The 15,391-nt window shown below is 39.8% G+C and overlaps 1 pseudogene; it reads right to left on the reverse strand.

Moving 5' to 3' along the window:
- Positions 1–3,798: 3,798 nt before the first annotated feature.
- On the reverse strand, positions 3,799–12,683 carry LOC124973532 (transportin-1-like; annotated as a pseudogene).
- Between the last annotated feature and the right edge of the window lie 2,708 nt (positions 12,684–15,391).

Consider the following 15,391-nt stretch of genomic DNA (forward strand, 5'->3'; position numbering starts at 1 on the left):
ACAACACTTCTAAAGCAGCTCAGACCAGCTCAATCCCCAGTCACTAAAATCACCTTCAGCTCAGCCCTCTGCAAACCTGGGTCTGCCTCAGCACCTTGCCAGAATAACCACACTAACCTTAGAAAACTGACCTTGCTGAGCCTGCCTAGGCTCCTCTGGGATATGTGCGTGTCTCCCAGGGTTACCTGGGGGCATGAAGAGGTAATGGTAGGTTATTCTTAACTTGTAACTGAGGGTGAAGTTGAAGGGGTCCTACTCTGTCTACCTGCAATCACTTTCTTCGCCATCTATCATTCCACCTCCAAACAAATCTGAAGCTGACACTTGAGTGACATCCTTGTTCGCAGCATCCCTGGAGTTTGCTGATACAGGCCTATTCTACAGTGGTATACCAATTTAATTTTTCCTATTCCTATGAATTGTTTTTTTTTTTTTTAATTTTAGTCATGAATTGGTCTTTAAGAGAGGCTCAAATGACCCTTTTCCTCAGGAAACTGCTTTACAACTCAATTATTTCCCACTTTTCTGTAGTGTTAGATATGGAGATGTCGCATTACTTTCACTAAATCAGTATATTTTTATCACTGAACTCACTGATGGAAATTTGTTGAATTGGGACCTTGTATCATTCACCTTTTTATCCTTTCAGGAGTAAGTACAGGACGTCCTTCACAGTGGTTCATGAACTAATGCGTGGTGGCTTTGTTGACTGACCACTCACCTGAACCCGCATTCTTTACTGATTGACAGATGAAGGGCTCCCCAGCAGATCTCCCCCTTCCAAACTGCTGTGACACACAGTGCAGGCTGGGGTGAGGTCATGCAAGTCCAGGGGGCTGTGCACTTGCCAGGTAAATCTCTTCACAGCAGTAATATCACTTAAATACATTACTGATGACACAAGTATGGCTACAGCTGTTGGAGATTATGAGATTTTGGAAAGAAGAAAAATATTAATGTTTTTAAATAATTTGATTTCCATGACAGAAATAATACAATATGTAAGAAAGTGCATGTGACAAATTCAGAAGGCGATAGGTGCTCAGAAATATCCATATAAAAATCTTGCAGGTTTTTAACCTTCTATACTGACCTCCAGGCACTCCAGGTGTCCTTGCTGACCAACCCTAGACATTTGTCTCAAATATTAGATGGATGATTAAATATGTGTTTGGAATTTGGAAACTGGCATAAAACTACACAGACATATTCTTTGTTTCTATTTTTTCAACCAAATCATGTACTGTTTTTGTTTTTCAAATGGAAAATTCTTCTATAAGTAGTTTGAATCATATGAGCTTAATTAATGTCCTTCATAGCTTAAGAGTTTTAACTACAAAAACTCTTCTCTAGATTTGACTTAATATTTTTATGGATTATACTCATAGGAAACTTCAGATGATGGATATAATACAATAAATATATGAATCACCACTTTATTTCGAGGGTTCTCAGAGCATTCTTACAGATCAACAAAATACGATTACCTTGTTTACCTAGATTTTTATAAATAAGAAATAAGCATTGGTTTCTGTAGTTTAATCTCTAATTTTGGAGTGTTCAGAATTACATTGTCCTTCAAGGTGTCAAAAAGCTTATTGAATTTTCTTCTTAACAAGCAAAAATTAGAAACATAATAAAACACAGCTCAGGTAGCATGAAGTTCAGGAAAAGAAGTAGGAGAAGTTAGCACATATTCAATGCCAGAAGCATGAGGAGGGGCTGCCCAGGTGCTTTCCTCAGTAAGGGGGAACAGCTGGGGGTTTCATTTTGGTCCTTCTCTTGATAGTACTTAATAAGGAAGGGTATGGGAAACAGATTGCATTTAATAATGCACAGAATTGCTTGGGTTGCAAGATACAGGAACTACTTATTTTCTGAATTACTTTTTTCCTATTAGCAATTATGGCTCAGTGCTGTTCATCAGCCATTAAGGAACGCTAAGGGGCACTTTGTCACATCCTGACCTCCATAATGTGCTTCCAAATCTGTGTAACTTCATTTTTATTTTTACCAGTGGACACACACTCTCCTCACACCTGATATACATTTAATATGAAATGGGAAAAATTATTGAAAAGGAGAACATAATTGTGATCAGGAAAAATAGGTGAGGTTGATTAATTCAAAATGCTTCAGTGAAAATTATATATAATGTTAGATGTTTTATTCCCAAAGATGCTGAAAAATAAGAACACATATTATTTACTAAATGAATTCTTTTCTAACTACCTGTCATCTGTCAGCTCTTTGGCATTTTGTGCTTCTTGCCTTAAAAGGAATGTATTCCTTTGTTGCTTCTTGAATCTGGGCAGATAATTCTGTGCATTTTCTAGGTGTGTGGTAAGTAAAAGTAATTTGAAAAGAATAATTTTAAACCCATAAGAGCTAGCATGAAGAACGATCACTTGTCTTACTTGCACATTCTGTGCAGACATCCAGGACACTCCAGGTACATTACTACTGAAGCACAAGAAAGCAAAGCAAATACTACTGTACAAGTCCTCTCTGTACCTGTTTATCTTTACAGAATGAATCATTTCTTTCCTTAACTAGCTGACTTTCTGGATGAGAATGCAATTTGTTGAGCAGAATAAAAATGAGGATTCAGATGCATTTGGATGCTGACTGCCAAATACTTACTCCCAGAAGTTGCCTGTTCTCTACACTTTTGCTGAATGGAGTCTCTCCTTGGCTTCTCCCATCAACTGTGTCTGCAGGCAGGGTGAGCCTGTCCAGCCAGCACAGTGCCATGTGGGATGTGGGCAGCTCAGTCTCCTCTGCTTTATGTGAAACTGGTGCCTTGTCAGTGGGAGCAGGGTACCCCGGAGCCCTGAGCTCAGCCTGCAGAGACAACAGGAGGCCTGAGCACAGCACCAGGCAGCAGCACCTCTGGGCCTAGGAGAGGACCTGGCCATGTGCCAGCATGGACAGTGGATGATAGGACTGCTCTGCTGGGCATCACCCCAAGTCATTCCTGAGAAAGGAGTAACACTGGGGAGACAGTGATGGTCTAACTGGGTGTGTTTTCATCTCCACTCCTTCACCTCAGTGTGAGTTAGGGGAGTGTATGGGGGTCAGTTAACCTTAGGGTGGTGAGCAACTCTCACTCACTCACCAACCTGTTAGTGTAAACATCTAACTCTGTCATCACTTCAGTACAAAATCTCTAATCATTGGTATGAAATCCACATGACATATAGTTAACCTCTGTAACAGTTTATGGTAATCAATTAAGTGTAATTTACTAGATTTTCAAAATTGTACAACTTCCAACTGCATCTTTTTCCCAAATATTTCTATTTCTTGAAATGGACCATTTAATCTGTTACACGTATTGTCCATCCTTATCTTTATCACAGTCACTGGAAACCACTAAGTATAATCACCATGCTAAAGTTTTTTGTTTTAACTTAACAAGGATTTATTCACAGGAATACATGTAAGTAGAGAAAAATAACTGAAAAGCTAAACAAATGAAAAGAACAGGAACCAAACCAACATTCATTCTATAGCTTTCACCTTGCTGTCTGCATGTATCTAGGGCACAGAGGGCCACCAACATGCACCAGTACAGTGTAGAAAGCCTGCATTACATTTATAAAATTAAACATTTCTTTGGATCAAACTTTGAACACATAAAGTAAAGCTTGAAGGCAGTATGTTGAGTGGGAATACACATTGAAGAGAGCAATCATTTTTCATCTTGTACAGTTGTCTTCATGTGCCAACTACTCTCATTGCAGCCCTTTACAGATCTTTTACCATATCATTTAAATTTTGGAAGGTTTGAAGCAATCACTGGTAGTATACAGCCATGTAGAAAGCACAGCACACTGACAGCACGGAGGCAAAGATGTTGCACCGGTTCAGCATCAGCTTTCCACACTATGCAGAATACACACATTACAATACCGATTTTATTCCTAACAGACTCTACAAAGATATTTCAAGATCTAGCTGAAAACTGGAGTGCTTTTACATATCTATTTACTTTTTTAATATCTATTTTCTTGATAAAAATAAAATCCACAAATCTTCCAAAGAAATTTTAAAAGCAGGGATACACCAAACTGATGAAACGCAATGCAAACTGGTGACATATAGGTCAACGAATACCAGTCTTGCTCTATATGATGCAAGATGCTAGCTTCCCACTGATTTACCTTCAATCGCTATGAGCCAGAACGCATGCCTGAACCTTAAACTGCACTTTAATAAAATGCGTTGGTCTTGAAGTTAAATCTAATGAAATACAGTCATTAAATAATATGCACTACATTAATGTTTCAATGTAAATTCAAGGTGTCAACTTCAGTTTTGATATGTCCAACCCCTTTTACTCCCCCTCCCTTCCCACCCTGCAAAGGTACAAGGCTTGACTCGTTTGGATTTCACAGGGTCCTTCATTGTTTGAATTTGTTTTGTTTATTTCCAATATTTTTGGGGGAGTCTTACATTGTAATTTCCAAGATCCTGCTTCTACAGTGGGAAGGGCCAGCTGATTTTTAACTCTATTAGGTTTGTTTGTGTAGCTCTTCATCAGCATGCAAACAAGGCACCATAATGTGGCAACAGTTATATGAAAATATTTACATTAAAAAATAAAACCATTTTGGTGTTTGTAACCCATTCTGAGGTTTCCTTTATTGTGCATTACAGAATTTTTTCTCTTCCTTATCCCTATGCATCATCATGTGGTTCTTGTTTTGGTACAATTCCCCATAATATTCCAGAATGTACTGTTTTGTGAGTACACTGAATAGAGGTCTTTGCTTCTTTACATCCAGTGCAGAGTTATAATTGAAGTTGTAATTTCCACCCACAAAGGTTCCAGATATTAAAAAACATTTCCCAAAATTGACTTAATATAGTAGCCATACATCTGCCACCCACCCCTCCCAGTAGGGTTGGGATCACACTATATTCCCTACTGATATAGTCTTCTCTCTGTGAAGAGTAACAATTTCCCTGGGTGCAGAGGCTCCCTTGTAGTATCTAAGATTAAAGGACCCCTAATTTTTGGGTCTGCAGCTTAAGTGTGCTAGATTAAACACCATAAAAAGCTACAGACACTCTTTAAGGGAAGAGGAAACTGGTCAGAGAAATGCCTCCAATTTTCATCCTCAACTTGATCTTTAAATCCATGAAGGATCTTACAGAACATGTGGCTGAGATCATTTTGGGATTGATCCATGAGGCAACAGCATCACAAAAATATAAAAAATCTTGGATTACACCACTAGGCTTCACACTGATCATGGTAAGAGTCCCATGGAATGCTGAGTCCTTTTCTTCATTGTCTCTTATGTTTCCCAGAGAAGTACACTGGCATCTTATGAACTGCAGTAGAATGGGGGCCACCTCTTGGGACAAGTGTAACAAGACGAGCATTGTTATTGCTGTATTCTCTAACAACATCTCTCGTGTGTTGATCTGTTAATGATCGCTAAAAGCTGGTTCAAGAACAGGAATGTAAGGCTGCATATCTATACCCCTGTGAGTGGAGATTTCTCCAATTGCCTGGGTGCCTTTTTGCAGAATGAAATGAACTCTGGATTTAGGCTGGCTCCCAATATTGGCATGAAATTGACTATGCAAAGTTTAACATGCTGAAAGCAAATTTTAGTCATGAAAACTAATAGGGCAAAGAAACTCTGTTGAATTTTTGACATTTTCACCTGCATGCATTGATACATTAATGTTAGGATGTTACTCCGAGCTACCAACTGTTCAATGTTGCCTCCAAGTCCTTCAGCCAGGTCACTGAGTAAATCAATAGCCACTCTCATAAAATCTTTTTCTGGAGCCTTATACTGATCTGGTTGAGCATCACTCAGAATGGCTTGTGCAAGTGTCTTGTGCAGTTGGTTCACACAATTCTGATACACAGGCTCACAGTACGGAAGGAAGTTGAACTGCAGGGCCATAGGAACTGAAGATAGGCACTCAAAGGAAAGAGATCATTATCTTCATCCTTTAACATTCTCCTTTTCTGGATCAGTGGAGGCATTATCACCTGAATATGTTCTGGTTGGTCTGAATAATATTCTGCAGAATCTGTTAACGTTCCAATGGCATCATAAACAATGAGCAGGTTTTATGTTGGTATTTATTGAATGCCAAGACCAGGGTGTCAAGCATATAAGCAGGGTAAGGAACAGGTTCTGTGTAAGCCTCCTCTTCAAGGGTATCAAAGGCACTGCTGGCAGCTTCTCCCACTCTCTGTTCCCATCCAGGATATGCTTTAGCAACTCTGCCATTAATGGCTCCAGGTATGTGTCTGGTGGCTGGCTGACTACCCAGTGTGCACAATGGCTAAGTGTCCAGCATGTACCAAATGTACAAGGACCTTTTCATCATAGAGGAACTGAATAGGGAGATGGGGAGGGATAAATTCAGGCAGTTATGGAATCATGCATTGCATGCAACCTTCAGCAATTTCTACTAAAACCAAAATGCCTGACTCTTTAACAACCCATACATGATGAAAAAGCAGTTCTTTCAAGAGAGACAAGATATGTGGCACTAGTTCATTGCTATACACATTTGCAAGAACATCTAATGCAGCAGCAGAACATTTTCTTGGATCCCAGTCAGAAATCGTATCATCATCATCATCATCCTCTTCATCGACTTCCTCTTCAATTCCCTCTTCATCATGCTGCTGAGCCACAGTTCTTGATCAGGGAAAATGTACCTCTATACCCTGATCACCATCAGGAATCACTTTAGGTTTTTCAACATCACCAATGAGCATCATCATAACTGTATCTGAATACTTCATGTCTTTCACTAACACAGGAATCAATTTAGGAAGATGCATCATGAGCATCTTTGCATATTGACTGTTCAGTCAAAGTATGCCAAAGTTTACAGGCTTCTAAAGCCACATTTTCATCTTGCTCTTGAGTCCTCTGTAGCATGCTCTCACCTGTATTACATATGTGAGGAAGCAGGCAATCCATTCAAACTTCAATCAGCATCACAAGAGCCTGGCACACATTTCTTTGTACCACTGGTTCCTCATCATCAGAGTTTGAGTCCTACTAAAAATGAACTGATTGACACATGAGACCTTATTTTTGGGCTACTGTGTTTGAAGAACTGTAAACATTTGGGAATCATGGCATTGAGAGGGTGATCTAAAACATCATTATTTGAAATGTCAGCAGAGCCTTCACCTGTCTTCTGAAGGGCCCCAAATGCTCCCTCACAGGTGTCATGATCTTCACAATCAGTAGGTTACAAAGTTTTGGTAAGTGGTCAGACAGGTTCTGCAGTTCTCCCTTGGACATGATGGTTGTAGTCAATATGCCTCCAGGGGCTTTGATAAAGGAGAGGAGTCACCAATAGTATTTAAACATTTACTTCTAATAAAATATGTCACACCACTTAAGAGGTTCTGAAAATATGCTTTCATGTTATTCTTCCAAATGAGGCCACTCAATGATCTTGTGGGTTCATGTTCAGATTTTAATTTTGTAAGAACAACAATCAGGTAGTTGTTAAAATCTGAATATTGATTGGGTTGTTCCAGTTTCTAGAACAAACAGTAGTTAAGGAAACTTCCTTGTGTAATTGAATTCCGTATTAAGTAATTTGCTGCTTATTGACAATAAAAATAAGAGGCTTAAGTTTTCTTTAAAGAATTAAATTCTTTGAGCTTAACAAAACATGGTTAAAAAGTTCATTGTTGCATGATCCTCTGGAGGGTTGTGTCTAGGAACTGGGACTCCTTCAGCAGCAGCAGGATTTGGTGAAGACCTTGCTCCTCAGGTTGATACTCATATTCCATCATGCTTTGCTATCCTGGGTGTCCCAGAAGAAGTTCCTGTAGGTGATGTCCTGTGGCACAACTCTCAGTAGCTCTGCTGCCAAAGACTGCTGCTGCTGCTGGGGCCCCGAGCCCAAGAACCATGTCTGCCTTCATATGTCCTGACAATTTTGTATGATTAGACTCATTCAATATGTGCTCATTTTTATGACTTGGCTCAGCCTGATATTTTCAAAATTAGTCCACATCGTAGTATTTATCACTTTCTTCATTCCTTTAAGGGATGAATGAGATGCCATCATATGTGTCCACCAGCATTTTAAAAATCCACAAGTCCACTCACTGATGGGTGTTTTGCCCTTTGCTTTGTTTACACAATGTGGGATTTGTTGGTGATTGCCTTTCAGGATCCATTGCATAATGGGCAAATATCCGTATGAACATGGTCTATAATCATGTTGATGTGCTCTTGTATTTTTTTGCTAGATATTTTTGAGAATGTTTCCTATGTTCTTATCAGGGATATTGTTCTGTGGTCTTCTTTTCTTGTTCAGTAGTTTTCCATATTATCTTAAGCTAATCATGCCCCACATTGTGCATGTTATAAAGAAAAATAATTATCTGTAGATCCAACCAAAGAGAAAAATAATCAAGAATCTATCTTGACAGTCATCAATAAAGATGGCCACCGTGGTCTTTAGGCCACAAGTTCTGTTAGATTGGAGGACTCCGGGGCAGCTGCAGCAGGGAGCTGATGTGTCACTGCATGGACCCAGAGGGTTCACAGGGTAGTAAAACTGTACAGTGTAAATGACTCCACACAATGGAGACAATGTTAGTTACTATGTCTAAAACTTAATTTGACTTAAGTTCCAAGGTCAATGAAAGAATGAAAATATCCAGGAACAGTGTCAGTAATTGAGCTGGTCCTTGTTGGTCCAAGTAACAAATATAATTTAGCCTATTATACTTGCATGTGTACAGAGCAAACTGCCTTGGTTCCAGAGTCTAGCATAATGAAGGAACACTGATCATGTTGAGCCACAGAGGGAAGCATGCTGAAGGAGGCCACAGAGTGACCTGTGAGCATCCTACACCTGTCTCACTCATGAACTTCAGTAGAGGCCGGGCCAAGGTGAGCAGCCTCCATACTATTATGAATGTTCCACCAGACTCATGGTGAGGAGGACATGGTGCTGGTCATCAGAACTATGTAGCTTCTAAAACCTAGCCCACTCTCATGTGGACTGTTAACTTGTCTAGTAGTCTTCACAAGTATGTGTTTTTTTCTTTTAATTGCCATTTCTAGTATAATTTTCCCCAATATCTGGGGAAAAAGTTAAGAATATAAAAAAGCATTGTGTTCAAAAAAATCAAGTCTGCTGTCTAGAGAGAAGGTTAATGGAGAAAGGGCGGCATGGGTGCATGGGTGGAAACTTTCTCTTCAAGTCCATCAACAGTGTCTCACAGGTTGGGGAGCCAAGCAAGAAGCATTTTTCTATTTCTCATGTTTATAAAAAGGAATGTTTAAAGAATTAGGAAAGAAAGTTAAGAATAATGGAGAAGAGAAATTGTATTCTTGGAGCCCTGGAGGGGTCCAGGGATCACAGTGCTGACTGCACTGCAGGCCATGGAGGGAGAGGATCTCTATCACCTGCAGTGGAATCCTGATTAATCCCGGCCTTGGTGTGTAACTGGACTATTGGAATTGTTGTTCATACCAATCTCTCAACACCCCAGAGAACTCAGCAACATTATCCAGGACCCAGCCAGCAGCAGATTTCTGATCCACACAATACTCATCAAAGCTCTTGCATAACACACTGGCCAGGGTGGTACATGTGAGGTGGGACCCAGACTCCTAGGCAGATGGCCTTTGTGCCCTGTGTACAGGGCTGAAGCAAATCCAATTGTCCAGTTGGCTGCTTTCAAGGAGGGATGCTTTGAGCCTTTGAGCTACAGCAAGCACAGTGTGAAAACAGAGTTTTCTGGAGCACAGACTGGAGAGCTGTCCATCTCAGCAGCCATCAGCAGGCTGTCTGCTTTGAGAACATTCTTGAGCATGTTCAAAGTCATATCCACCATGTACTGCATCCTGCTCAGTGGTAGATGAACAACCTTACTGAGTCAAGAAAGGTTCCCTGGCTTCTCTGCTAAGAGTTTCCATTTGAATTTAAAAATTTGCACCCTCTCACATACAGAGGAATACAGAGACAAAACACCTTTTCCTCAGAATGATTTTTAGTAACTTTACTTGTGACTTGCCAAAATGTATGAAGCTGTTTTCATAGATCAGCATGTTTGCTCACATATTGTGTAAGTTTTAAATATGTTACTCTTTTCTCTTTTTCTACAATTGAATCTATTTTTATTTTATGAAGGATGAATACAAATGATAGTTTACCTCACAGAATTATTATATTGACATTTTACATAACTAGATTTTAATAAGTTGATGTTAGAGTAGGCAGTGTGACTTGTAAAACCCAGATGAAGAGTTTTATTTAATTAGGAACCTGAATGAGTGAAATTAGATTAATACTGAAACCCATCTTTATCATTTCCCTGAGGACTGTCTTTCTATTACTCTCCTCACAGCTTCCTTTACCTGTTTGTCCTGAGACTGCAGATAAGATGATTCAGTAAGGGAGGAATCATAGTGTAAAAGGCAGAGAGAAACACATCCTGGAGTGTGTCAGAGGTTGCTGAAGGTCTCAGGTGCACACCTGTGATGGAACTAAGGAAGATGGACACCACAAGGATGTGAGGGGTTCAGGTGGAAAAGACCTTCCCTTATTCTTTGGTGGAAAATTTAAGCACAGTAGAAAATATACAAATGTATGGCATGAGCCTTATACCAAAGCAGCCACCACCAACTAGTATAATAGAGACAAGAAGAAGGACCATGTTGCTGGTGGTGTCAGAGCAGGAGAGCCTCAGCAGAGAGGGGAGATCACAGAAGATCTGATGGACCATGTTTGACTGACAGAAGGACAGTCAGAAGTTGTTTCCAGTATGCACACCTGCATACACCAGGCCACTGAGCAGGGAAGCCAGGGTCATGTGGGTACAAAACTGAGGGTTCATGATGATGGGGTAGATCTGGAAGCTGTCACAGAACTACAGAGACATTTTCTTGGTTTCTGTTTTTTTATACTAAACTATGTACAGTTTTAGTTTCTCCAATAAAATGTAATAAATTCTCCAGTAAGTGGTTTGAATTATATCAACTTTATTGATATCCTTCTTTGCTTATGGGGGTTTAACTACAACTTGAAAAATTCCTGTCTATATTTGCCTTATTTTCTCATGGATCAGTCTCATAGGAACTTGAGAGTATGGATATAACATAATAAATACATATGTCACACCACAACTTTCATAGGTACTCAGAGCATTCTTGCAGGTCTACAGAATATGATTATTATATGAACGTAGGTTTTTTAAAATAAAATATAAGTTTTAGTTTCTGTAGTTTGACCTCAATGGTTTCAGAGTGTTCAGAACTACATAGTGCTTTAAAGGGTGAAAATGCTTATTAAAAAGTTTCCCCCCAATAACAAAAAATTGGAAAATAAATAGATTAAAGCTCAGGGAGCATGAGTGTCAGGAAAAGAAGTAGGAAGAGAACTTAGCACATATGTGATGTTTATGAAGAGGGACTGTTCCAGGTGCCTTCCTCTCTAGGGGCCATCGAGGAGTTTCCCTTCTGGTTCTTCTCTTGATAGCACAGAACATAAGAAAGTGTACGAGAAACAGAGTTGCATTTAAAAATGCAAAGGATGCTAGGGTTTCTAACACAGAGGTATTAACTATTTTTTAAATTACAATTTTTTCCTATTTGCAATTGTAGCTTTGTGCTATCGATTAGCAATTGAGGAATGCTGACGGGCACTTTATTACCTCCTGACATTCATAATGGGCTTCCAAAGACAGCACAACTCTGGTTTTAAGTTGTACCACTGAACCCAAATCCTTTTCACACCTGACATACCTTTAGTATAGAATGTGAAAAATTATTGAAAAGAAGAACATAATTGTGATCAGGACAAAAAGGTGAGGCTGATAAATTCAAAGTGCTTCAGTGAAAATTTTACACAATATTGGATGTTTTATTCCCACAACTACTGAAAAATAAGAATATATGTAATTTGCTAAATGAATTGTTATCTACCAACCTGTCACCTGTCAGCTATTTGGGAATTTTTCTTTCTTGCCTTCATATGAATGTATTGCTTTGATACCTCTTTAATCTGTACAAATAACTCTGCATTTTTTAAGTGTGTGGTAAGTAAAAGTAATTTAAAAGAATGATTTTAAACCCATAAGAGACAGCCTGAAGAACGACCCCATGGTGTACTTGCAAACACTGTGTAGAGGTTCATGATACTCCAGGAACATTACTAGTGAAGCACTAGGATTCATAGCAAATACCAAAGTGTTTAAAAGAATTCTCAGGACCTGTTATTATTTGCACATTAATCATTTATTTCCTGGGTTAGCTGATTCTTTAGATGATATTGCAATTTGATTAGTAGAATGAAAAAGAGGATGCATTTGGACTCCAATTGCCAAGTACTCACTCCTGAGTGTTGCCCATCTCCAGATGGGAGCAGAACTGACTATCTCCTTGGCTTCTCCCATCAACTGTGTCTGCACCCCAGTGGATCTGTCCAGCCCAGCCCCATGCCATGTGGGATGTGGACAGCTCAATCGCCTCTGTTTTATGTGAACCTGGTGACTTGCCAGTTGGAGCAGATTCCCCAGGAGCCAACTGCTCAGCCTGCAGAGACAGCAGGAGGCCTGAGCACAGCACCAGGCAGCAGCATCTCCAGAGCCCTGCAGGGAGGACCTGGCCTTGTGCCAGCATGGCCAGCAGATGGTAGTGGAACTCCTGTGCTGGCATTGCCCTAAGTCATTGCTGAGAAGTGAGTAGCACTGAGGGACACTGGTGGTGTTCACTGCATGTTCTCATCTCTGCCTCCTTCACTGCAGTGAGAGTGAGGGGTGTTTATGGGGATCATTACACATTCGGGTGGTGAGCAACTCTCACTCACCAACCTGTAAGTGGAAAACTTCCGTCTGCAGTTCAGCAGCAAAATTTCTAATCCTTGAGATGAAATACTCATGACATAAAATTAACCTTTGTAAGAGTTCATGGTTATCAATTCAGTGTATTTATAACATTGCAAACTGTACAACTTGAACTACAACTTGATTCCAAATATTTTTATTATTTCCAGTGAACAATCTAATCTGTTACACTGTCCCTAAAATCTGTACCTTCTTTCACTGGAAAACACTAAGTATGTTCTATATGTCAATTCACATATTTGTGAAATTTCATATAAATAGCATTATTCAACATATGTTTCTTTTTTGGCTTGTCATAGCCTAACTGTTTTAAATTAATTCACCTTGTACCATATATCATTAGTTCATTCCTTACAGATGAATTACATTCCATTATATGTATATGCCAGCAATATTTGATCAACATATCCATTTGTGGACATATTTTTTCATTATGTTAATATAATGTGACTGATTCATTGATTATATTTTTTCCATATTTGATATCTCTGGTATATGCTCCATACCCTGTATGATTATGTTTAATAACTGTGTCAGTCAATTTTACTGACACAGTTTTTTTTTTTTTTTTTTGCCAGGACCAAAATACCTGTTCAAAACCAAAATATGAGAACACAGAAAGCAGAAAATCAAATCAGATGAAGAAAAGCACATTTTTGCTCCTGGGTTCAGAGTTTTACTCTATCATCTGCCAATTCCATGGCTTTGTGTCCATGTTGTGGGCATGTTGAGGAAGTACCCAGCAGAGGGAACCTACTCAGGAGGCTGCTCAGGAAGTTGCTGCCAAGAAGCAAAGACAGGGAAAGGGGCAGGGGATGCAAGGAAGATGACTGCTTCCAGGGCTTCACCCCAGTGGCCTCCTCCTCCAGCAATGACCCCACATACTGAATGCTACCACCTGGTCAATTCATTCAAACCATGATGGACTGGTTATGTTGTAGCTCTCACAATCCAATCATTTTACCATTGAAAATTTTGCCTCAACACAGAAATTTTGGCAGCCATCTCACATCCCATCCATAACAATTCTTGGTGAACCCCCAAACCTATGTCCACTTCACAATGCAAAATGAATTCTGCCCATCTCCAAGAATCCCATAGTCTTAACCATTGCACTATTTCCTCACACTGCAAGACCAAAATCTCACCTGTAACTGAAGGTAAACTCTTGGTTGTGAGCCCCTGTAAAAATCAAAATCAAGTTACACATATCCAGTATTCAGTGGCAGAAAGTAACCTTCCCATATAAAAAGGAACTAATAGGGACATAGAAAAATGGATGGAGTCATGGAAAAACCACAAGGCAGTTGAACAAAGAGTAATGCAACCTCGAATCTAAATCCTCATATAGCATCTAGGATACTTGACTGCAAGGTGTTGTTAAAAGCACTTGGAAATTCCTGCCCTTTGACTTTTTCAGTTGCTGGGCACAAGGGCTCTCTTTTTCTTTGACTCTCTCTCTGCAGGCAGAGGGTTTTCTTGGGTGAGAGTCCATGCTACTTACATCCATTTATTCCTTTAAATTCATTCCAACTTTTCCTTCACTTTCAGACCATGACCTATCACAGATTCCAGGGAAGTCTGCAGGGTCTCACATCCTTCTACAGTTTGCCTAGGAACCCTTGGATATCTTTCATTGAAATGATGGTGGAAGCCTCCATGACTTGAGTACCCTTCATTCTTGCAGAGCAGGAACCATGTAGATGGTACTAAATTCTGCTGCCAGCTCACACCATAGATGGGTCCCTGAAATTATTGCCATGTTAGTTTCTGAATGTTTGCCTGGGTGAGCATGGTAAACCACTTCCATGATCCCCCAAGAAAGTGGGATGTCCCCACAAAATTTGTCAAGGAAATGTTCTGTTCTACATCCTTCCGTATGGAGTGTGTTTGGTCTTGCAAATTCTTAGATGTACTCAGCCTCTTTCCTATTTTGTCTGTTTGAAATGCTTAGCATCTCTTTAGGGGCTGCAATTCCTTTACAACCACAACTTCCTTGGCCACAGTTTTTTAAGTGATTCCTTAAAACTCTGATCAAATCTGTTTTTTTAACTCTATTAATATAAACCACAGCTTTTTAATTTTTTATTTGTTCTAGTTAGTTATACAAGACAGAGGAATGCATTTATGCATTTCTTGCCACTTGCCGCTGACCAGCAGGACAAACGACACGTACTCTTCAGAAGTTCATGAAGCAGCTTCCGCTTTATTCGGATAACACCCTCAATATATAAGCAGTCTCATGCATAAGCAATTGTAATCAGATATGTCCATCCAATCCTATTAAAGGTCAAGCGATCACGAGCTCAAGCACACATGTAAGATATATCTGTCCATGTGCTAGGCAGCTGAACTAATTATCATACAGCCAATGGTAAACACTTCCTGTTTTTCTCAAGGCACTTTCAGCATGCCCTTTGGCTCTCTGCCAGTTGCCATCTTAGATGCATGTGGTGTAACCCTGGGCCCCAGGTCTCACCCGCCACATGTCCCCCTTTCTGTTTATAAAAGAGACTGTGC

Source organism: Sciurus carolinensis, assembly GCF_902686445.1.
Source record: "Sciurus carolinensis chromosome 19 unlocalized genomic scaffold, mSciCar1.2 SUPER_34, whole genome shotgun sequence".
Taxonomy (NCBI): domain Eukaryota; kingdom Metazoa; phylum Chordata; class Mammalia; order Rodentia; family Sciuridae; genus Sciurus; species Sciurus carolinensis.